The sequence below is a fragment of the Pteropus alecto genome, unplaced genomic scaffold (genome assembly GCF_000325575.1).
Source record: "Pteropus alecto unplaced genomic scaffold, ASM32557v1 scaffold40, whole genome shotgun sequence".
In the NCBI taxonomy this organism is placed as follows: domain Eukaryota; kingdom Metazoa; phylum Chordata; class Mammalia; order Chiroptera; family Pteropodidae; genus Pteropus; species Pteropus alecto.
This window is the reverse complement of record NW_006431919.1, coordinates 16183737-16208550: the sequence shown is the minus strand read 5'-3', so window position 1 is coordinate 16208550 and position 24814 is coordinate 16183737. Positions and strand designations below refer to the sequence as shown.

At 51.9% G+C, this 24814-nt stretch overlaps 1 protein-coding gene across 1 annotated transcript in view; it reads right to left on the bottom strand.

Annotated features, from left to right (window-relative positions):
- KCNIP1 (potassium voltage-gated channel interacting protein 1) overlaps nt 1–24814 on the bottom strand; it is a 263099-nt gene that overhangs the window by 215942 nt on the left and 22343 nt on the right. The gene's annotated exons all lie outside the window — the stretch shown is intronic.

Here is a 24814-nt window from a genome sequence, read left to right as displayed (position 1 = left end):
GAGCGTGGCGCCTCCTCGGGGTCTGACACTTGGTTTCCAGAACAAACAGCAAACACATGAGCGAAAAGACAATACACACATGGACGGACATTTCTCCCACCGCTGAATGTGGGGCATACAAGTCCTGCACAGTCCTCACTCGCCCCACAAATGGCTGTGCGGTCGAGGGAGAAGCCTACGCCGTGACATGGCGGCACCAGGACACAGTGGCACTGTGCCGGGCAGGGGCCTGGCCTGCGGAGACGAGCACTGAGGCCGGCTGGTTTCTGGCGATCTTGCACACTGTGCTGCTTTCTTCGATGCACAAGCCAACTGCCTGTAAAACGAGGCTACGCTCGGCAGTTCTAATTGGAATCGGTTTGCCCGACCCACAGACAAGAGGCTGAACGTGCTTTGTCAGCATCTATTGACGGAGGGAGACGGGACGACGTTCCCTGTAGGAGGCGAGGGACTAGGAGGCACGGGGCCCCTATCCTCCCTCCCACGGGTGGGACAGGGCCCAGCCTTCATGATCCCAGCTGTGTGAGGAAGACAGGCAGTGGGCAGGCGTTGGGATCTAGGAGGCAGGCTGGCCCCCTTCCCCTTGGGACTAGCAAAGGCACCAGCTAAAGGAAAGACTGAGATCCAGTAATAACATATCAGCAGTGGCAAAGGTAATAGCTACAGCTACCGATTCTGGGTCACTGCTTATAAACCGAAAACCGCAAATCATCAACTCACGCGATCCCCACCCACGACAACTGTTTTCCAGCTCGTCCTTCATGGGTTCCTGTCAGGGGGCCGGGGCTCCCAAGGTGAGCCCTTGGTTTAGGAAAGCCTTACTGAGTGCTTGCTTTAGGCACGTCTTACAGGCCTTTTCAGTCCTCAGGTGGAGATGAGGTTTTTGGAAAGTCACCAGACACCAAACAATAATAAGTGTTGCATTAGCCATACAAGGTAGAATGAGAACCAAGGAAGTAACCATGCAAACTCCTTCGGGTGGGATAGCTTCCAGGGAGGGGGCAAATGAACGGGGCTTTGGAGGATGTATAGGAGTTCGCCAACTGGAGAAGGCAGAAGAGAATGCTGGGCGAATAGAGCAGTTTGAACAAATGCATAGAATTTGGGGGGAAATAACAAGCACTTCAGTGCACCATTACCAAGGAGAGTGGCAGGTCCAGTCCAGCCCTGGGTTTTAACATGTTCCCTCCTTTGGCGGATGTGGAGAACAGGCTGCTGAAGGAAGATGCACATGCCAGGACTGGGGCAAGGAGGAAACGTCACCGGGACATCACTTTGGGCTCAATGGAAGGAACTTCCTAACGCTTCAAGCCGTCACAGGGTGAGGGAGGGCAGCAAGGAGCCGCCCGCCAGCGGAGGAGCCCGAGATGAGGGAAAATTTCCATTTCCTCCTGAGACTCTGCAACCGAATGGATGTGAGTGGAGCCTTGGTGGCGCTCATGGCTGGGGTGCAGTGGAGCAGGCTCCCCCCTGACACCAGAGAATGGCTGACCGCGCCCCCTTGGGCTGCCCAGCTACAGGCTGCTCGCCCAGCTACAGGCTGCTCGCTCAGCGGCCATGCCTGCCCCCACGATGGTACAGTTCAGCTCTCATGACAGAGCCACCAGCCCTGACACGTGGAGCTGCACACCTTCCTCACCCTCCTGGCAGCTGGGCAGGGGCATGGGATCAAGGTCTGATCAAGGGGACGGACATTCAGAACCGCAAACACTTCCCTCCCCGTTTAAAGGTGGGAGGTGAAGGAGACACACACCTTTCCTCCTGTCTCATTTTACACGGCGTTGGTCGTGTGAGGCTGTGGGGTCTGCAGCAGACACAGCCATCCTGTGACAATTGACGGGACAACATAGAGGGTCATAGAAGCCACCCCAGAGCCTTGACACATGGAGCTGCTGGATTCATGGCCCTAAAATTGTCCTCACTCGGACTTCTTGCTCCGTAAGTCAACGAATATCAGGGCTTAAGCCAATTTCAAGTCAGATGTTATGCTCCTTGCTGCTAAATTTGGTCAGTCAGAAATGCTGTCTTTGTAAAAGACATAAGACAAAATTAAAAGTAAGTCCAGCTCGGAAAACATCAGTGGCTGACGCAGACTTTGACTTCGGTCGTCGGGGAGAAGGACGAGGGCGTTTCGTCCTCTAGTCTGCACTTTGGGAAAACCCTTAACCATTTCTGCCCTTTCTCTCAGGTGCTGCACGTGGTCCTCCCAGCTTCCTCCCATTTCTAGATTGACCTTTCGTTCTTTCTTCGTATGTGGAACAGTTTAGATCCTCTCAACTTCTTCAGTGAGGAAAACAGATGGCAGTTGGTTGTTGAAATCAAGTTCTCTCTCTCTGGAAGCTGGTTAGGGTTAGCCCAGCCTGGATGCAAGTTAATCTGTTCATCCGATTCATATGTATTGGGCACCCGCCATGTTCCAGACATCATCCTAGGGCTGACGAAGGAGCAACGAATCGCCCAGCCATCTGTCATGGAGCTTACGTTCTAGCGAAGCAGAAAATCGGCGAGTGAAGAAACTGACACGCTGTGGTGAGGGCTGCAAAGTAAATGAAGCAGATTGTGCGATGCAGGGCGTTTGGGGGGGAGGGCCTTTCGGGGTACGTGACTTAAAGCTGAGGTCCGAATGACAGGATGGAGTCAGCCATGGGAAGATCTGGGGGAGGAGAGACCCAGCATGTGCAAAGGTCCTGGGGTGGGTGTGAGCTCAGCGTGTCTGAGGACCAGAAAGAAGCCGGGGTGTGCCAGGGAAGGGGAATGGCAGGGAGGAAGGAGCGAATGTCCGCAGAGGTTATCGCTCGGGTCTCGGGGCCCGTGGAAGATTCCAGGGAAGCCGCTGGAGGCTTTGAAACAAGACGGTGGCACGATCTGACTCAACGCTTTTAAAAGATGGCTTGGGCGACCAGGTGGACGGTGGACTGAGGGGGATCACGGCAGGGCGGTCAGAAGGAGGCCGTCACTGTGACCTAGCGCGAGATGACGAGGACTTGGACGAGGCGCTAACGCAGGAGACGGAGTTCAGACCAGGATCTCTGCTCACCCGCCCGCCCCCAGTCCCGGCCCCAGCCAGAATGGTTCCCCGGCTCTGAGTCTCGCTCTGGCCTTCACTGGCCTCACCATTGCCAAAAAGCACGAGACGTGTGGAGTCTGCGGGGGCTGATTTACCCTCGTCTCCGATAGCCTTGCGTGAGGTGCCGAGACTCAAACGGACCCACGTTCAAAAACGGGCCCTATTACTTACTCCGGGACCGTGGGCAGGTCGCTTCATTGCCACGGGCCTCATTATCCCCCTCTATAAAATGGGAATAACAACGCCACCTTGTCATGAGAACGAATCACGAAGAGGCCAGCCCAACGGCACCCACACGATGCAGGCCCTCGATAGGTACTGGCTTCGTACCTACATGTCGTCGCGCATGGCACTTCGGCTGCCCAGCACGTGGGCAAGGAGGCGGCGGGGGGAGGGGGATCTGAACGTCTGTCTGAAAAGTCCCCTTGCCGTGAAAATGTCAGCAGCAGGAGAAGAGGAACCTAGTGTTGCTCTGACGGCAGCGATGGCGATGAATGATTTATGTCCAGCATGATGGTGACATTGGCAGCTGTTACATTATAAAAGCATCATGCAAACAATATGAAACATTTATTTAAGTGGTTCTACACTACGGGGAATTTGATTTAATCAGCCTTTATTTCCGTTCTCATTAGAATGCAAGTCTGGTAACTCTAGTAGACGGCCCTACCTCCGTTCGGTAGCTTCCAGCTACTGAGAGCAAATATTTTTACTGTGCCACAATTAAACATTTATACACACCCGTCTCCCCATCTGGCCTGCGGATGGGAAGGGAGGTGCAGTGAAGTTATGCCATGAGAGTCTCGCACGGAATGAAGCGAGAAACGCCCCCACATCTAACGGAGTTAATAAACCAGGTGAAGAGCCCATCTGAGAATGAAAGCTTCACCCATCCCTAACGCTGCTCTGGCGCACGGGATGCTGGACCTAAGTAAACTGAAGGATCGCAGGTGGGCTTTTAATCTTCGATCTTCTGGGCTGAGCAGGTATTTTGGTTTTGTTTTTAATTCTAAGACCATCGCGGCTTACAAACCACGGACGATGCTAAGAAGATCCTCTGAAAGTGTTGGGGTTTATTTAAAATGCCACCAGGATTTCCATGAATTATGTCACCAATTTCAGCATAAGGGTTCCCCTGGGAAGGGGTCCACAAGAGGCTTTTACTATCTTGGCAACGCTTTGCTTCTCAAGCCAGGTGGTTGGCACACGGATGTCTTGTGTAATTCTGTGGATCTTTTTGTATGTCTTAAATAGTGTATAATATGAATGGGAAAAAAAAAGGAAGAGAAACTCGTTGAGTCAAAAAACCGAAATTCCAGTCCTGCTCTGCCACGGACCCTGTGAACCTTGGATCTGCCTCCTGCCTTGTGGAGGGAGCCTCGGTTTCCCTTCCTATAAAAAAGTAGGATTGGACAAGAGCAGTGTTTTTCGAAGTGTGTTCCTTGGAGCACTTCCCAAGTGATGTCCCTTCAAAATAAAGGGTTCCGTAGTGAACTAAATCTGGGAAATTCTGTATACTTCCTGCCCTCTGGGGAAAAATCATCAAACATTAAAGGTTCTGAAAAGTCCGATGGCAAAGAGGTCTGTTTTGTTAAATACCTGTTAACATCATGAGCTACCGCATTCTGTCAAATAGTCTGAGAACTGTTATTCTGGATTATCGCAAAGAACTGTTATTCTGGATTATCTCAGTTTTAGAGTCTTTCAGTCAACAAGTTAGGCCAGCTTCCTGTCTCTGAATGGGACGACCTCTAACCATCCCTGGAACAGAGGAAGCAGACATCCCAGCCCATCACTTTCCTCTAGGTGAGCCAGCTGAGTACCCTTCCTCCCTGCTCCGAGTCCCCCTGTACCTGGCCTTGTGCCCTCCCACAGCTGGGAAACTCTTCCTGAGTCAATCACTGGGATTCCTGGGTGTCTATCTTTTCTTTTTGCCTTGGCTCCCCACCCTAGAGGCATAGATTGTCTGGGTTGTGCATTGCTCAGTATGAGATGATGAAGCTGAGGACCAGAGAGGTCGTATGACTGAGACACAGCCACACAGCCAGGGGGGTGGCAAGGAACCAAGTTCCCTTCTCACTCTCTATCTCCTTTGCTTTATATCTGATTTACTTTCCACGTGCAATTTCAGCATGTGTGTCCTCACATACCCTCATGATGCTGTTTGTTTTTCTTGTCCTTGTTTATCTAGGATGGTTTCGTATGCCTCGCCTGCGAAGACTAGATCTCCTTAAAGCCAGAAGCCACATCTCTGTCTGCACAAACCTCAACACTACCCCAAGAACAGCCTGGTGCTAAAAACATTCTCACTGCCAAGCCAGCAGGCGCCCCACCTGCCAAGCCCTCTCAACTCCAGTTCCTCTCTTTCGAGTGATACGGTTACATCATTTTATTCATCCAAGGTCATGGTTAATGCTCTCCCTCAACCGTGGGGTAATCAGAAGTCTCGAATGACTTCAACCCTCATCACAGATTCTCGATCAATTATTTACATTGAAAAACGCCTTGCTTAACTGAAATCCTTGAATAACCACTCCCAATTCGAGTGAGAATGGTACAACTTGGAAGAAACCAAGGTTTTTCGAAGTTGTATAAATAAGTTCTAGAGAGAAGCCTTTCACACACTTATCATACAGTAAAACTGGGTGTGAAAGAAAGGAACTCTGCCTCTTGGAAAGGTTGTTTTAAGCACGCATTCTGAAAAACAATATCATTTTCTGCTAAGTCCTTGTATGATTAGGAAACAAGAGTGAACCAGGGCCGGAGTTCACCGAGAGCGCGATTTGAGTTTGCTCTGGAGACCACCTCAGCAATGACACCCCCTTTCCCACATGCTCTCCCTTTGGGGAGGTAACCTGAGGCTGATTGTGCCCTTACCCAGGACTCAGAGTTTTGTTGATGATCTTCCCTGCAAGGAGCAATGTATCCACTAGATGGCAGTGTGCCTGCGACCTGATCTCACAGGACCCGCTCCTCAGACCACCCGGCACTGGGCAAAGGGCAGTCACTCACCACACGTAGCTGCTGAGCCCTTGAAGGTGGTTAGTCTGAATTGAGATATACTGTAGGGGTGCCATGGCTACCGAATTCAAAACTTTAACAGCAAAAAAAAAAAAAAATGAAAATTCTGGCAGAGCAGCCGTAGCCCTTATTGTTACGGAAGAAGATGCTTACTAATTCCTCAGGAGACAATGATTTACAGCTGTTTATTCTTTTATCCAATAACTTTTATTGAGTTTCTTTCTTATTACAAATGTACTACATGTTCATGGTAGGAAAATTAGAGACTACAGACCAGCAAAAAGAAGAAATTAAAAATTATTAGGAATCCCACTGTTGAGACTGCTGTTTGCAAAAATGCAATTTTTTCCCAGATTTTTCTGTTGATATACACAGTGTAGACGTCTTTCTGTGTTGGTTCGTATGGAGGGATGCCATTTTGAACAGCTTTTTTTATATGGAGGCAAGACAATTAATTTAATAACCCATCTTAGCGGAGATGTGGGTTGTGATCTACTTTCTAAACGAGACTGCATCTCTGTAGTTCAATATTTATATCTCCTTAGGCTCAGTTCCTAGAACTGGAATTGCTGAGGCAAAAGGTATATTCATTTAAAAAGACACTGCGACATATTCTGGCATTAGTTTTAAAAAAGAGAATATAATTTAAGGGTCACCGTGTTGACTTCTTGGCCAAACCTAGTTTTGAATCCTTAGTGAATCTGAACAAATTACTTACCTAACCTCTCTGGGCCTCAGTTTCCTCACCTGTAAAAGGGGGGTGTCGATGAGAGTGCACTCTCACGGGGCCGTTGTGAGGATTCAGTGAGCATGACGTGCCTAGAGGAGAGCCTAGGACACGGTGGGAATCCCAAACAAAGTTGACTTATTTTAATCAAAAGTCTCCTTATGCATGAGACACTGAGTGGCCTTAAGTTTTTCATGATAAATGCAGAAATGCACCTTTTTTTTTCCCTGAAAGGCCTTCAGGGCCAGCCCAGTCTCAGCCCCGCAGCATAAAGCAAGGCGGCTGTGACAGGGCGGAGTGGACATGGCATAATGACACAGGGCCTCCCGGTGGCTTCACTGGGAGTCGGGAGTCTGTGGTACTCTTCCCACATGGCACTCCTTTTGGCTAACTTTCATGAGGAGCCGGGGCTGAGAATCCAGGCTGTCCTCGCCACTGCCCAGAGCTGTGATTTCCTACGTGGCTGACCCAGAGCTGGCCTGCGCACATCTGAGGGTGGCCAGCTTCTGCTGAATGGAGCTGCCCAAGCAGTTTTGCCTCCTGGACGGAAGGACTGTCACCCACTTTGAGATTCGGCTCGGGAGCCACACCCAGCCCTTGCTTCAGCCTCAAGATCTCAGACCGGATTTAAGAATCCTCCCCAGCTTGCTGGAGGACGGGGAGAGAGGCCATCAGAGGCCGTGGCGGATGTCCGAGGCCCCTGGGGGTCTCTAGGGAACTTGCTGTCACTCTTAGGATGAAGTCTGCCCTCCTGGTGTTGGCCTCCTAATCAGTTTGGTTGGTTTGTTTGCGTTTTGGCTCCTGGCCCCTCCTCCCCTCTCCCCTCCCCCTCTCCTCTCTCTCTGGCAACTTCCCACATGCCAAACCCATTCCTGCCTCTGAGCTTTGCAAGGGCTGTTCCCTTGGCCGGGAATGCTCTTTCTCAAACTTCCCATGGCTGGCAACTTTGTGTCATAGACATGTCATCCCCAAAGAGAGGCTTCCCTGGTCACCTCCTCCTGGCCTGCCTCCATTCAACAAAACTTATTGAGAACCTTCTAAGTGTCGGGCACTTCTAGGCCTGCGGATAGAGACAGTCATGAGTGTCACCCTCGTGAAGCTCACGTTCTGGTGGGGACAGACAGACAACACACAAACAAACTCTGTGCTAGAATATGCCACAGAGAGAAACAAGTATACTCTGCAGAGAAATGAAACTAGGTGACAGAATCATGAGCCCCAGGCTGGTTTGGACCCAGAAGCCTCTGAGGAGGTGACAAGAAGCTGAAATTGCTCAAAAGGAAGAAGCTGGTCCTGTTCTCAAGGAGGTTAGAGCAGTGGGTCTAAGCTGGGAAATTTCGTTCCACAGGGACCATTTGGTGATGATTGGAGACATTTTTGGTTGTCACGACTTGGGAGGGGGCTGTTGCTACTGGTGTTTAGTGAGTAGAAGTGAGAGATACTGCTAAATGTCACACAATGCCCAGGATGGTCCCCCCACAACAAAGAATCATCCTGTCCCAAATGTCAGCAGAGCTGAGGGTGGGATTTCTGGGCTATGATGAGGGATCCGAGGATACAGGACAGGCGGGAAGAGACAGACAAGGCGCCAAACAAGAAATAAAAAAGAGGGGATAATCAGCAGGAAAATTCCTCTGTCTCTCTCTCATCCATCCGATGCCCTCGGAAAAAACTGAAACAGTCCACATGAGCCATTTCAATTAACACCATCATGTCTGCTCACAGAGAAAGAGAAAATTATGACAGTAGACAATGTATTACATTCAAATTCAGCTAAAATAACAATATTTGTGAATCATGAAAAAAATGCACAGAAACTGAGTTCATCACTCAAAATTCATTCTGGGAACATCAGCTGAGCACCTACTATGTGTCAGGCATTACAGATCTTACCAACACAGTATCAGTCCCACCTCACAAAGAATCTGAGACTCGGAGCAGTGACGGGCCTTGCCTGAGAGAGAGAGACGGGTAGATATTTGGGATGTGAGTCCTGGAGTCCCTTTGAGTATGACACAGCTGCAGCCTAAGTGCTGTGACACTTTAATTGTGTGTAGCTATGTTTAGAAAGGTTTCATTATGACAGGAAACGACTTCACTGAGGACCAAAGCCAGGCGTGATTAATTTGAAAGTGTCCACTGCAGCTTTGCCTCCTGACCCCAGCCAGACAGTAAGGCCCTTAGGGACCCAGGCCACCCTCTGTCTGCTGACACCCTGGAGGCCTGCAAGTAGCAAGGTGCTGTCCTGGCCCTCTCCCAGTACTCAAGCGGATGTCACACGTAGGCTACACACGCACAGGTACACCCGTTCATCATTCCTTCATTCATTCATTCGTTCATCCATTCACTCACTCACTCACTCAGCAAATCTTCACTGAGCACTTACTACGTGCCAGGTGCTGTCAAGCGCTGGGGGACCGCAGCGTGCTAAACAGCCACCAGTCCCGCCCTGTGCCGTTTGCACGCTGGCAGGTGTGGGCCAGGAGACGGTGGAGACAGAGCAACAGAACAAGTGAATTACAGGGTATGTCAGGCGGTAATGGGTGCTTGGAGGAAAATAAAGCGGGGGGCGGGGGACGGGGAGGCAGGTCTTAACGGGGGTGCAGAAAGCCGAGTAGGGTGGTCAGGGAAGGCGTCAGGGAGGAGGAGGAGGCATCCGAGCAGAGATGCAGAGAAATGAGTCGCGTAACTTCCGGGCAGAGGCAACAGCTGCCGCGCAGGCCCCGAGGCCAGGGCGGAAAGAGACAAGGCGAAGAGCTGGGTGCGGGAGCAGGCGCCCCCTTTCCACGCTGCCCCGCTGCAGGGGCTGCGTTCCGCGCTCTCTGTCCCGCACAGCACTGCAAGGATCTCCAGCAATGGGTTTTATTCCCCACACTTGTTCGGCCCTGTCCTTGGAGCCGATGTCCGGAAATCGGATTTCTGGATCGAAGGGGCGGCACGTTTGAAGTGGCGGGAGTCACTTCCGGAAGCCCTCTCTACGGCATTTTCCTTTCCCCTTCCCCACTCAGTGTGTCTTGCTGAGAAAGCCAGACTCATCTTTCCCAAAGTATTCGCCGCCTGCTGCTGGAACGTGCGGAGACCTCAGTGGCTACCGCTTGCCCACGGGGAAAGGCGCGGCTTCCTGGCTTGACATTCAAAGCTTCCTCCGCCTGTCCCCAACAGACTTCCCCCACCTTGCCTGCTGCCGCCCTCTAGTCATTTCTCCAAGTGACACGGCCTGCCGGCCCAGTGTGTGCCCGGCCTTGGAAAAACCAAAAGGCTGAAAAATGTAGGAAGGTCATCTGATGGGTGGGGTCCCCAGTCAATTAAACTGCACTTGGTGGGCTGGTGAGAGGCTCAGTGGCTAGCTGTCCCTACACCCCACAGGCCCCAGGCACACCTTACCTCTCAACCGCGTGTCCTGTATTTTCACTGGACCCAACAACATTCATGAAATTGAATATACGCATATTGTCACCTGCTGGGCAGGCTCTCTGCTAAGCTCTGGGGACCCCCACAGGGGAATGATTAGGCCCCAGTCCTGGTGCCTTTCCTATTTCTCACTCTGAATTCCTCTAAACGCACTGAAATTCCACGTGGGAGTCCTGCCGACCACTCCAGAGCCTGCTCAGCCCCCCGCCGTCACCTCCCACTGCACGTGGTCTCTGCCTTCCGCGTGGCACTTGGCGTGAGGTTATTAACACTGTCGCTATTTTTGAGCAGCTCTGTGTTTTGTCTCTCTAGCTGGACTGAAGCTAGGAGCGGGCAGGCACTATAGCCCGGTTCAGAACTCTGCGACCCTCTCTGTGCCCGGTAGGTTCTATTACACATGGCACCTGCTAATTAGATGCTGCTTTGTTGAGGATAGGATCATGCCTCACCTCTGCTCAAAAAACATTTGACAAAATCCAAATTCCCTAGCCTGGTACTCAAGACCTTTCCTTTAGGGCACCACGGGACACCACCTCCTCCAGGAAGTCTTCCAGGAATGCTTCTCTCAGGTCGACCTGGCCATTGCTGCACCCACATGCACATGTGCACACATGTGTACACACGACACACTCCTCTGTTTTCTATCAAAACAGCTGTCTGCAATGTGGACGAGAACTTGGTCTTCGAAGGCACGGACTCCTAGGTTCAGACCCTGGCTCTGCCCCATGTTGGCTGTGGCAGTTCCCTCACCTGTCTGAGCCTCGGCTTTGTATCTATAAAACGGGCCTCATAACCACATGGCCTCCTGGCGGGGCCAGAGGGCCATGTTGTAAGAAGCAGTGAGCAAATGCTCCAGCACTGTGCACGCCCAGGGAGAACCCCAGTAAATTGGCATCATGGCCCCACCAGCCACGTGATGTGTCCATGTGCTCCCGAGGGCAGCGCCCACTTCATTCTCCTCTGAGTGGCTGGAGCCTGTGGAGGCCTTGGACAGAGGAGACGCTTGAAAAATGTTTGTTGGGCGGATGACCATGCGCACTGGCCTTCAGAGAAAGTCTGATAAACGTAGTTGTCCCTTGTCCCAGGAACACACCACTAAAAGCCCACTGCTAGGGAACTGATAAGAGTAATATGGCCTGACTCAGGAGTGAGCCAGCCTCGGAGTGAGCCAGCCTCCGCTGGGGCCTTGATTCAGCCGCCCCCGGACGTCTTTGTGAAGCTGGGATGAGCCAATTTCACTGTTGTTCTGACCATTCACTCGGACTCATTTGGCCTCTACTGAGCTCTGCTTTTTTATCCTGATTTAAATACTGTAGATTTTCCCATTATAATTTAATTCTCTCCCTTCCTCCCAAACCGGAGCACTTTGTCCCCAGGGATATGGGCCTGAGTTTGCATTTATAGCGTTCTTATTAGTCCCGGCCTGACCTCTGGGCTCCCCGCTCAGTTAAAGGAAACAACTTCCGTTCCCTTTCCACAGGGCCCACGAAAAATGCCTTTTAATTGGTACGAAACAGAAGATGAGCTAAGAAAAAAAAAGCCAGCTTTCCTCTTCCATTTCAGCGTGTAGGAAGGACGCACTCTGTAACCATGTCATATCCGCAATGCCCCGCGTGGAAAAAAAACTATTGTGGACCGGCATGGGGCGGCTAAGAGGAATAATGTCTTCGAGTCTGAGATTTCAACCTCAGGAGATGATGTACGTGGTGGAACAGGGAAGCCGTGGTCCTGAGCATCGGGACAATGAAACCAGCTCTTCATCCCAGGCCAGGCGTGGCTGTGGCGGGGGCAATGAGGGTGTGATGAGAGCCCAGAGGAAGGAGCCCCTCCCGGAGGCTGGGAAGTGATCAGAGAAGGCTTCCTGGAGGAAGCAGCTTTGAAGCCGAGGCCTGAAGGATGGGGGAGGCGAACGATAATAGCAAAAATAGCCTAGACACTGGGGCAGGGAATGAGGCATTGAAGAGGGGCAAGCCACGCTGGGACATTGAAGGCCGTGGGAGATCACGTGGCTGGCAGTGGCAATGTGGCATGGGGTTTAAGACCATGGGCTCTAGTTGCAAGCCATGCTGAGTCCAAACCCCTGCTACCACCTTCTTAACTGTGTGACCTTGGGCGAGTTACTTTCTACAGCTAAGCCTCGGTTTTCTTATCTGTTAAATGGGGATAAAGATAGTACCTGTGGCAGAGACTATATAAGAAAGTGTAGGCACAGGGCCTGGCTCGGAGCAGACTCTTATTACTAACGGGCATTGGCCCTGGTCCTACAGTTTGCCAGCGTGGGTTCAAGTCTAGCTTGAATAACCCTTATGGACTATTATGTGTATTTTAGAGAGGGGAACACTAAGGCACAGAGAAGTTCAGGGACTTGGACCAGAGGTTCAGTTTACAGGACCAGAATGTGTGGGTGGAGCCTACGTGTGCAAACTCCAGAAGCCGTGAGCTCACACTTACTCTCTTGTTCACCCACAGGCCAGAACGTTGAGCTCCAGAAAGGCCTCTGAACTTCTAGATGCACGTAGCTACGATTTCCCAGGAACATACCCCAGATCTCTCTCCTACCGACTAACACGATACCCCAAACTCCCCCAGATTAGTGTAGGAGTCTGCAGTGAAGCTTTAGGTTTGTTATCTTGGAGGAAAGCACAGTAGCCATGAAGACAGTTGTTTATCTGATCAGTTAGTTAGTGGGTGTTTTCAAAGCACGAGACACTGAGGAAATAGAATAGGAGCCAGATCAGTCTGGAGGAAGTGAAAGAGGGTGTCCCCGGCTGGGAAGCGAAGCTCGGGGAAAATGGGGAAGGCGACTGACGGTCCCTCTGGCCATGGGACCGACCTCGTGTGGCCAGCCAGATGGGGTTCCCACGCGGGTCACTGAGAATCAGGGTTGAGCGGGGGCTTTGTGCACAGTCACGTGAGGGGCTGCCAGAGCCGGCCTGGCATGGGAGCTCGTCCGTGGTCCCACGTGGACCAGCTCGGATGCAGGCCGTTAGGGTCACTGGGTCAGGAGACACATGATCCAGTGTCTGATGGACAAGAGGTAAGAGACTGCAGGAGCCTGAGCAAATATTATCCACCACAAGGCTGACCCTCAGACGCTGACCACAGACACCAACGGCGCCAAGGCAGGGCCCGCCTGGCCTGTGCTTCACTGTAGTTCCCTGGCCTGAGCTCCAGAAAGCGAGGGAGTCTGGGGGAAGCCAGGAGGCCTGCAGTGGGACTGGCCGCCAGGCTGCTGCCGAAAACCTCCCTTCTCCCTGTGGCTGGAGGCGAAGCCACACTCCTGTGCCGTGCAACTTGATGATATGTACCAAGAATACTAAAAACCATTTACGCTTTCTTAGCTCCATGTTTTAGAGCCTATTCCAAAGAAATTATCAAAATGATCCGCATAAAGATGTTCTCTGCAGCTTTATTTATAACCGGAAATATGTAACCTTTACGCCCAACAGGTGGGAGATATGAAGTAAACTGTACTCTATCTTCTACCCACCATGCAGGCAGTAAAAATATCATGAAAACTATGTATGAACAAGAGAAAATGATTATAATACAATAAGTTAAAAAGAAGTACATAAAACCTTATGCAATCATGGTAGGTTACAAACTGGCCGCAGTATTTCAAGAATCTGGGCTGGCCTTGTGATCAGCTTCAACTAACAGAATATAGTGTGAATGACACGGCAAATCCCGGGCTGAGAGGATTTGCAGCTTCTGCTTCTCCTACTGCTCTTGGAACCAGCACCATGAGGGAAGGCAGTCGCCCTCCGTCACCCCAGCCGATAGCCAGCCAACCCCTGGCCATGAGTGAGGCCATCCAGGGCCATTTGCATGAGCGATCCCCACTGAGATCAGCCAAGCCCAGACCAGACCAGACCAGACCAGACCAACCACCCAGCAAAATCATGAGCCGCTGCCCTTGCTAAATCTGTAGGTGGTTTGTTACAAAGCTGTAAGGAACTGCTACACCAGTCTGCGATTCTAACTCTATAGAGAGAAAACATTTACAAAGAAAAAGAAATCCTGGAAGGAAAGGTTCTGAACTACAAACAGCGGAGTTACGAAATGGGGCAATTACAGATGATTTAAGAAAAAGTATACGCGGAATCTAAGGAACAAAAAGAATCAACTGATCAAAAACAGACTCAGAAATGTAGTGGACGATTTCGTGATGGACAGAGGGGAGGGGGGTGGGAAGCTGGGAGAATGGGGTGAAGGGTTAAAGAAGTACAATGAGTCGTTGATAGATGGTCACGGGGATGGGGAGCACGGCAGAGGGAATGTAGTCAGCATTAATATGTTGGCTGCGTGGAGGGCCAGGGGAGGGAGGGAGCAACTGAGGGGATCGTTTTATGAACTATATAGATGTTTAAACAATGTACTATATACTTGAAACTAATTTAAATAAATTTAAAAAATGATAAAAATATATGTTTGTTTAAAAATTTTTAACACTATTTACAATGAAAAATAAATGCACATTTTAAAATGCGAAAATAGGAGATGAATTTCCCTCCCTGGGTCGTCCTAATTCAAACCTCTCTGGCAGGTTCGTATTTAGAGTTGAGTCCTCGTCATCCGTCTCCTGCCTACAACAGGTGTAGGAGGAGCCTTGAGCTGTGTCCTCCACTGTAGGGCTGTCCCCAGGCCTTCTCTTTAATAGGCTTTGAAGAGGGAAGCTTGGGAACTGTCTTCCCTGAATCCCTATGCCACGTGAAGCACAGGCAGTCCCACACCTCAGGGACCAGAGCCAGCACAGCAGGATGAGTCTGGCATTTAGAGGGCAAGAGCCTGGCTCCTGCTGTCACACCTCGGCACCTACTGTGTGTCATGGCCTGAGCTAGGCCTGGACATCCAGAGATGAACTAGCCACTGTCCCCACTCCTAGGGGAGTACCTGATCTTGTGGGTGAGACCCGCGCACTTAAAAGCCAGCATCCTCCAAAGCTGTGGTTTAAACTGGGACACTCTGGGGAGTGAAAAGGGCTGCCTGGAGTCAACGGGGGCTGTTCCGGGCTACCAGGACCTGGGGTCACCGTCCCCTCAGCCCGGTCTCTTCGTGTGGACTTGCAGGCAAGAAGTGCAGTCCCGCCAACAAAAGGAATCTCAAAAGAAAACCACTGCTTTCCTTTAAACACACGAAAGTGGATAACAATCGTAATGCGGTGATGCTTCTTATGCTTCTTCCTTTTCCCCTGCACTTGAATGTTTCCTAGGCGAAGCTCCTTCAAACCCCTCCCATGTCAAACCGGAGAACATTTTCTAGGACACCTGGCCCACGTGGATTTCCTGCCACCCCCTCCCGTTCCAGCTCTTAGCTCTGTTACCCCTCTGCCTCCTGCCTCTCTAATGCCAGCTCGCTCTCCTTGGTCTCCAGAGGGACAGGTGGGAGGAGGGGGAGGAAAGTCAGAGTCTAGGACAAAGGGCTGAGTATTGGGGTGGGGGTGGGGTGGGGAAGGCACAGGAAGTCCCACGCAGATAAATCTTATCACTCTTACTCCTCACACACACACACAAAGATAAATAATGTCTAGTGTGCTGAGTTCAGTGATAGAATATGCCCATATGAAGGAGGGATACCTCATCCAGTTGATCCTCAATATTTATTAAATTATGACTTAAACGCTCTGTGACTTTAATCACTTAACTCTTCTGCGCTTCAAATTCCTCTTCTGAAAAATAAGTAAATGAAGGAGTGAATGATATAGACAAGTAATAAATGAATGAATGATACTGTGGCAGTCACGGCCAGCTGACCACTGAAGTTTGATGCCCCCCATAGCACACAGTGTGGCATTTATGCTGAGAAGCAGCTCTCACCCAGGACTATACTCCCCAGGATCCCTCACAGCCAGGTGGGACCATGTGACTAGTCCTCACCGATGGAACGTGAGGATGTCACGCATGTCACTCTCAGGCCAAGATGATTAAGTATCGGGCATCTGATCATCCCCATTCTCTCTCTGCACTCACTTCCTCTGAATCCCTAAATCTGGGGTGACCTCCAGGTCCGAAGACAGTGGAACCACAGACGGAAGGAACCTGATTTTTCTAGCAACCACCTAGAGAAGAGCCATCCATCCGGGAGCATGCATGCTGGACTTTCCAAGAGTGAGACATACACTGGTACTGAGTAAAGCCACTAAAATCTTGAGGTTGCTACAGCAGTGAAACCATCCTGGCTAATTCACCTCGCTCTCAGGGGTGTTACGTAGATTAAATAAGTATAGTGGCTTGAATGGCGCCTCCCTCTCCCCAAATATATGTCCATGTCCAAATCCCCAGAACCTGTGAATTGGCCTTATGAGGAAAAAGGGTTTTTGCAGACGTAATTAAGTTAAAAATCTTGAGATCGCCCTGGGTGACTTGGGTGGATCCTCAGCCCAATGGTAAACTATTTCTTTGAGACAGAAGAGAAGGTCACGTGAAGGCAGACGTAGAGATGGGAGCGATACAGCCACAAGCCAAGGAATGCTGGGGGCCACCAGAAGCTGGAAGAGGCAGGGAAGGGTCCTGCCCTGGTGCTTTGTAGGGAGCGTGACCCTGCTAACACCTTGATTTTGGACTTCCGGCCTCTAGGACTGTGAGAGAATAAATTTTTGTTGCTTTAGCCACCTAGTTTGTGGTAATTTGTTACAGCAGCCCTAGAAACGAATACAGGGAGGTATGTACGGGGATTAGTATCGTGTCTGGCAAGAAAAACATACTTTTTTTTAAAAAGTGACTTTTAAAAAAAAATCAGCTCTTGAGTGCTTCTACAGTTCCCTCCTTAGAGACAGGTCTTCTGGGAGATTGTGCCCCTGAGACCACTTCAAATCTATGTTGCTAACTCCCAAAGAAGGTTCTAGAGAAGCTTATGAGAGTAAATACACTGAGAGTAAATGCAGACCTTGAGCTTTGCAAGTGCCATCTTATTGTTTATGGAGGGCAAAAGGGATTAAAAAGCCATTCCTCCCCAGGCTGAGGTGCGGAGGGTGTTGGCAGTCTCCCGGGACCTGTGTGAGAGGCTGTGACATAGCAAACGGAAAGGCAAGGCCGGGCAGTGGAGTGGTCAGAGCTTATGGCACTGGAGATATCGTCCAATAAGGTAGCTACCAGTCACATGTGGCTCCTTAAATTTAAATTATTAAAATTAAATTAAAAATTTAGTCATCCACTCCCCCTAGCCACCTCTCAAGTGCTCAGTAACCATATGCTGCTAGTGGCTGGCGTACTGGATGGCTCAGATTTGTAGAACTGGACCTAGCTCCCTTCCCTCGCCCCTCAGCCCCGTGTTGCCAGCCCCTGGGGTACACGCTCCCTGTGCTTCCCGCCCCCTGTCCACAGCTTCCTCAATGGTTCCTAAAACCCTGAAGCTCCCAGTTTGCGTGTGTCCTCCGAAGGCGTGTGCTGGAAACCTAGCTCCCCAAAAAGCAAAAGCCCCGATTTGCAGCGTTTGTAGATTCCCATGGTATAAAGACTCCCACAGTGGCTGATTTCCAGCTCCCAGTGGCTTAACCACGGGCTGGCAAAGGCCTTCGCGAAGCTGGTACGAGCCAGCACAGGCGCATCCCGGCCCTGTCTTTCTGAGGGACCCTGCCCAGTGAGGGGGTGTCCAGCCAACGCCTCCGCCGCGGCTGCCTAATGTGACAATGCAGACTCTTCTTCTAGGGGGTCACTGCCCAGGGCCACAGCGTCACTGTGAGTCCTCAGTTCTAATCACCCCAGAGCCGGGTTAAGCAGAAGCGGAGAGAACCACTTTGTCATCTCGGCCTCAAAGTGGCACTGCTTATGTTCTGAGTCCCACAAGCTACCTCTGTCTGTCTGTCTGCCTCTGTCTGTCTCTCTCTTGTCAAGGCTTGAATCAGGCCCGGCGAGGGCTAAAACATTGGAACCAGATGCCATCTTTCCCTTGTACGGCTCTCTCATCTCTATCCACAGAATACGGTCCCCAAATCGCGTCCTTATAGATCCAAACTGCTCCATACCTGTCAGTTCATGAAAAATGGTATTGGATGTGAATAAGGAAAGGCTGGGGGAGGAACAGGTCCGCTGACCAGCAGAGGGCGACTCTGAGTCCCACTAAACAAGCAAATGAGCACCCTTGCTGGAGCCAACAGACTCTTCGATTAAATATATTATGATGCATCCATATAATGGAATACTGTACAACCTTTCAAAAATGTTTTGTGGTATGGGAAAATGATCACAATACTCTGTTAAATTAAAAAGCAAGCGATATCTTTCTGGTCACTTGCTACAACATGAATGAGCCTTGGGGACATTATGCCAAGTGAAATAAGCCAGACCAAAAAAAAAAGACAAATACTATTTGATTCCACTTATATGAGTATCCAAAGTAGACAGATTCATAGAAACAGGAAGCCAGGGGCTGGGAGGAGGGAGACGTGGGGCCTCGTTCAACGGGTACAGAGTTTTGGTTTTGAGGGATGAAACCCCCTTGAGACCCGCCGCACAATGTGAGTACCGTCAACGCTGCTGAACTGTATGCTAAAACATGGCGAAGGTGGTAAGAGATGCTTAAAAAGCAAGAGATTTTTTTTTTTTTTCTTAAATCAAACAACAGTGACAAACCAAGATTCTCTGTTTACACCTTGAGGCGCTAGAGATGTGACAGAGAGTGGGAACAGTCCCTGCCCCTGGCGTCGGGGAGCTCACCCTCCAGCGGGGAGGGAGGCCGGTGCACGGGGAAGCACGTGAATGGATGTAGAGGTGCACGCGCTCTGAGCCTGGGACATCAGGCCACCGACCTGGCCGAGGAGCCAGCAAAGTGGCGAAGGTGACGGGAGGTGAGGCGAGGACCCTAGGACTGAGTCCCTCGGAAAAGGAGAGCCGACGAGGGGTGGGGACAGAAGGGACATGCCCTCTGGAGGGAGAGACGAGTGCATCCTTGTATGAGTGACCGGAAGGACACGTGCCCCTCCGCTTGCCAGTAATGCCCTTCGGGTGGCGGGCTTGTCCCTGTGCCTCATCGTCTTCCTGGCCTTCTCTATTGTCCAGCTTTCCCACGGCGAGCTCGGGTGATCGTGCATCAAAAAACGACCTTACCACACAGACGGGCAGCCGTGTTCTTCATTTATTTACTGTTCTCTTGGTTCCAAGGAGAACTTCAAGCTGCTTACAATTATGTTAGTAATATAGCAGGCTAAAATGCCTTGTCGCTAAGTAAGAAAAATCAAGTCATGGGAAAAGATGGCTAAAAGCGTGAGAGGAAAAGGAGCAAATTTTCCTGTATGCCCTCTTCAAGGCCCGTCTTGCCATTTAATCTGAATCTGACATTAAAACGTCCCGTTTTTATACTCTGTCTTCTCAACTGTATTGCAAAGTCTTTCGTTGTGATTTCCTCTGCCCTTGATTATTCTCTCTCCCTTGAATATATCTTTTTTTATTTTTTCCATCGTGACTTTTCGTGGTTATAAAAATCCGTCCTCCCTTCCCGCAGAGAAGGGGCCACACCTGGTCCACCTCGGCGCAGTGACATATTCACAGCCTCCGCACGCTAGGTCCTCAAATGTCCGTGAGTGACCGAGGGCCCCTGGCCTCCATTTCCGGCAGCACTCAGCCGGTGACACACCTTCAGCAGGGTTCAGGACACGGTTGCCAATTTGATTTATGGAACTTATTATCCCAAGTGGCGGCAGAGAATAGATATTGATTCAAAAGGGTTTAAATAAATAAGTGGATACGCAATCCAGAAAGGGTGACAGACTGAGGAGAGGAGGTTTGTCAAGCGGCTGAAGCAGATGTCACAGAGGAACGCCCGTCCTCTCAAAAACAGGGCGGGGCAGAATCGTGCCGGGGCAGGGGCGGCCTGTGGCGTCGGCGAGCACAGGTGCACATCCAGGCTCATCGCATCTCAGGCCAGCGGAGTGACCCTGGGCAAATAGCAGAAATAAGAAGTCCTCTTGTGAGCGTTGCTGAGAGGAACGTGCCGGCATGAATCTGTGTGTGTGTGTGCACACGTGTGCGAGCTGCATGAATCTGTGTGTGTGCACGCGTGTGCATACACTGGGAGAGAGCACAAAGCAGCGGCTGGTCTCTGCTCCATGATGTCTGAGGCCTCAGCTGGGGGACTTGAAGCCTGGGAGCTGGAATCATCTGCAGGCTCCCCCACTGTCACGCCTGGTGGGAGATGCTGGTTGTTGGCTGACCACCGAGCTGGGCGTCAGCTGGAACACCCACGTCAGACCTCTTGGCTTTTTCGCAGTACGGAGGCAGGCTCGACGGGAAGTGTCCAGGGAGAGAGTGCCCGGTGAAAGCGGAATCACTGTTTATGACTTTGCCTGGAAAAGCACAGCGTCATTTCTACCACATTCTATCAGCAAGGCAGTTACAAAGCCCTGCCGAGGCTGCAGGGGAGAGGTCGCCGACACCCACCCTTGACGGAGGAGTGTGGCTGGCACGTTGAAAGAAGGACACATACGATGGGACATGTGCTGATGTGGCCATCTTTGGAAAATGCGATCTGCCCATATCTCAGCCAGGCAGCTGAGATGATCTCTTATTCCTCGAAAAACACTGAGAGTCCGGGTATAATTAGCTACGTTCTAGAGATGGACAACCTGAGGCTCAGAGAGGTCATATAAGTAGCCTTGGGCAATTTATTTAACCTCTCTGAACCTCAGTCACCCTCTCTATAAAATGGATAATAAAAACTCTAACCGAAGAGATTAATGTGAGCCCGCGGGGGAAGGTATTTTGTGAACTCTACACCTTGTGCTAATGCGAATCACGTCTTTATTATTGTAGCATCATTATGTCCTTACCCTCCACCTACAACCCCCAGTCACACACAACCCCACAGCCAGCCAGGGACCTGGGCTGTCATCCACATGCCCCCCAAAGCAAGGCTGGGGCTCACTTCACTGCAGAAGAGCTCATACCCACTGCCCCTTGCTTCCTTGCCTGTTCCCATCTTCCAAGAAGAAAAGAACCTTGGCGAGAATGCTGATGTTTATATATTTCAAACGTGCAAACTTCATAACTCATTTAGTTGATTAGGAGCAAGTAACCCTTTGGTCTTGCTTAAAAATGGCCTCCTGTCACTCAGGTAGTGGGAGGGAGGCCTGGCATCTCTGCATTAGATCGTGGGCCACAGAAGGACTTTCCGGGCCCCTGAACTAACCAAGGACCATCCTCGGAAAATCACTCCTCTGGGGACTCATTCTAGGCCCTGTGCTTCTCATTGTCAGTCCGCCTACGAAATCTAAGGCCTTAAGTGGCTCCCTTTGCTATGATGTCCATTAAACAGACAATTGATTCTCCAGTTACTATGATTCAATTTGTCAAGGGGCAGGAGGGGACGCGCTGCTGGGGAGAGCGTCAGGAGGCCTGAATGCTGCTCTCATGTCCTAGCCCACTGGGCTGGCTGCCTGGGGGTGGCAGAGGCGGGAGTGAGGGAGGTGGCGGACTATGATTCAATTTGTCAAGGGGCAGGAGGGGACGTGCTGCTGGGGAGAGCGTCAGGAGGCCTGCTGGTCTCATGTCCTAGCCCACTGGGCTGGCTGCCTGAGGGTGGCAGAGGCGGGAGTGAGGGAGGTGGCGGTACTCATTTGGCAAGCATGGCCAAGCCGCAGCCGCCTCCCTGGGGGTGGGCTGCACGCGGGGTGCCCTCCAGAACCTCAGGCGGCAGGCGACTGTGTCACTTGCTCTGTCTCAGGGCAGGAACAGGCTCAGTGGAGACTGCCCAGGCTTTGCCATCTGGAAGGGCCAGCTTTGAGTCCGGCTCTCGTGCTAGAGCAGGGCGACCTTGGACGGCTTACTTAAAGCCTCCGAGGCTCGGATTCGGCTTCTGCATCTCACCGTTGGGTAAAGTGAGGGGTAGTGACATCATGCCCGATAGCTAGCAGAGGACCAGAATACGGGGCTTGTTTTTGTCGCTGATTTTTAATCTTCACGATGACTATTTGACGGGTGAAGAGATGGAAAAATCTAGAAGCATGCTTTTGCCTGCAGGTGCTGATGCTCGCTCTCTTACTGACAGGAACAGACCTCTGCAATGACTCTAAACCATGCTCTGACCATCTCTGGGAGGCCTCCCAGCAGGGCAGGCTACCCCTGGCCCTGGCTGGCTGAAAACATAGTGGAGCCAACCCTCATCACCACCCTGAACGAAGTACGTTTTAAAAATCCTCACAGCACCGGTGAGAAAACTGAGGCTCAGAGAGGTACAGAGACCATCCCGGGGTCACACAGCATGCAAGTGTTAAGGCAGGAGGGCCGGCTGCGCAGGAGGGGACATGCCAGCCCCACCCCAGCGGCTGCCAAGCCCAACCCCTCTGAGCTTCAACTCCTCCCCGCCCCATGTCAGCAAAAAGAAAATCATTTCCCATTCCTGGCCTCTCTCTGCCGGCCCAGAGAGACTGGCAAGGAAGAAATGTGTGTGAGCGCACGGGGATGCTGGTTCGGGCGTCCTGTTTTGCGTCTGCTGTTGTTTGAAACCTGTTTCCCAGGAGACCGGGATATGCAGGTGTAGGGCTGGGGCAGCAGCTGCCTCTCCCTTCTCCCGGATGGGGTACCTGCTCTCAAGTCTGTGTCCTGGCGCCCTGTGCTCAGACTTGACCATGTTTGGGCATGGAGGCTTGTCCCAGATGGGGACCAAAGGCCGCTTCCCTGGAGACAGCCGGGCCGGGAGCCCAGGCCGCTTGCTGGAGCTCAGGAGGCCCCTTGGCGGGCGGGGGCGGGGGCTGAGCGGAGAGCAAGCGTCTTCGGGAGACTCCAGGGCACCGGGGACTGTGAGTACTGCGCAGAGCACCTGGGAAGCGGTTTCCACAAAGACGGGCTGGAGGGAGGCGGGCCCTGGGACTCGCTTCCCCAAGGGGCTGCCCACCGGGACTCTGTGCTCCGCAGGGGCTGCCGCTGGCGACTAGTACCGATGGCATCTGGCCTGTGGTCTGGTGGCCAGCTGGGCGGAGGGGGCTCTGTGGCCGGGTCACGCTGGTAACTCAGTTCCCTGGCCCTCAGGTCCCAGCTCCCACCACAGCAGAGGGCTGTCGCCGGAGATCAGCCTGGGAAAAGTTTTACTCCCTCGTGACATGGGAATACATTAGGATACAGGGGAACCCCACTTCTCAGCGCCCCAAATGAGGGAGGAAACGTTGTCGCTGAGTGTCCTCCCTGTCCGTCATCTTGGAGGGTGTGACAGGGGTGTACCCCCGGTGCCCAACGCTGGGCTCTCCTCTTCAGGACAGAGGAGGAGAGGGAGACAGCAGGGTGGGGGGCGAGAGAGTTAAGGACCCCTGATCAGAGACAGTAGAAACAGTTGATTCCTAGGAGAGAGGCCCAGGTAGAAAATAAAGCCCTTTGCTGAAAATCTCGTTGAACCGATGTCTATCTCCTGGCATCCACTAATTTTTAAAAATAATGTGCTTATTACTTTAGGGACCTGGCATCGAAAATAAAGTCCTTTCTGATATCTGGCTAAAATTTTCCGTAAAACAGTAGATTATAGAGAAAGGGCCCCATGGCCCTGGTATCTTTGGTAAAAACGGACTATGGTTACTTTAAACAAACACAAACAACAAAGAAATTGACCGGAAGGCTCTGGGGCACCTCACAGAGCAGATGGGAAACTCACATGAGGGACAGAAGCAGGGTGGCTATGTGGCTCTGGGTGGCACATGGGGTAAGAGATGCACCCCTGGAGGGTGTTCCGGGTGTACCGCAGGGGAGGATGGGCCTCGGCCTACACCGGGGTGAGGTAGATCCCCAGAAGGAAAATGGGGAGCTGCTGCCAGAAGAAGCGGGGAAGAGGAAGGCTGCCCGCCACTCCCCCCACTCTGCTTTGGCCCGGGGTGGCTAAGCCCCCACATAAGAGCAGTTGCTGAGGCCGCCTAATGCCTTGGCCCTCGCTTGAAGTGGGAGGTGGCCCTTCTAGGGTCCCGACTGGAGCCCGCCTGCCACTCCCGATGCCTGTGGCCTTCTGGGGTTCTCTGCCTGCTGTCCTGGGCCCAGCCGACTCTGCTGCGGGACCATTTCGGCAGAACCGTGAAAGGCTCCTGGTTTTCTGGGATGAGCATCCTAGGAGAAAGTTCGCGGATTTCCCACCTCTGCTGCTCGCTGAACTGGTTTATCGCCGGTGCTGGTTTCCCATTGTTGCCATAACAAGTGACTTCAAACTTGGTGGCCCCGAACGACAGAAATCTACTCGTGCACAGTTCTGGAGGCCCCAGATCGCCAAGATGGTGGCAGGGCTCCACTCCGCCGGGGGATGGAGGGGACACCCCGCTCCCTGCCTCCTCTGGCTCCCGGGGCTGCCCGCACTCCCTCGCGTGTGGCAGCGCCACCCCGGTCTCTGCCCCGCCTGGCGCCGCCACCTTCTCCTCTGCACCTCGTCTCCATTCGCCTCCTTCTTCTAAGAACCCCTTGTGGTTACGGTTAGGGTCTAACGGACAAGCCAGGGTGATCTCCCCACCTCAAGGTCCTTAAAGTGTTTGCCATGTAAAGTCACAGTCTCAGGCTCCAGGACTGAGGACACGGGCCTGTTGGGGATCATCACTGAGCCTACCACAGGCTGAGCTGCAGGGCCTTCGTCTGTCCCGTGGGGATGATGCCACCTGCCACGCGGAGCTGGTGCGAGGTTTGTGGGGTCAG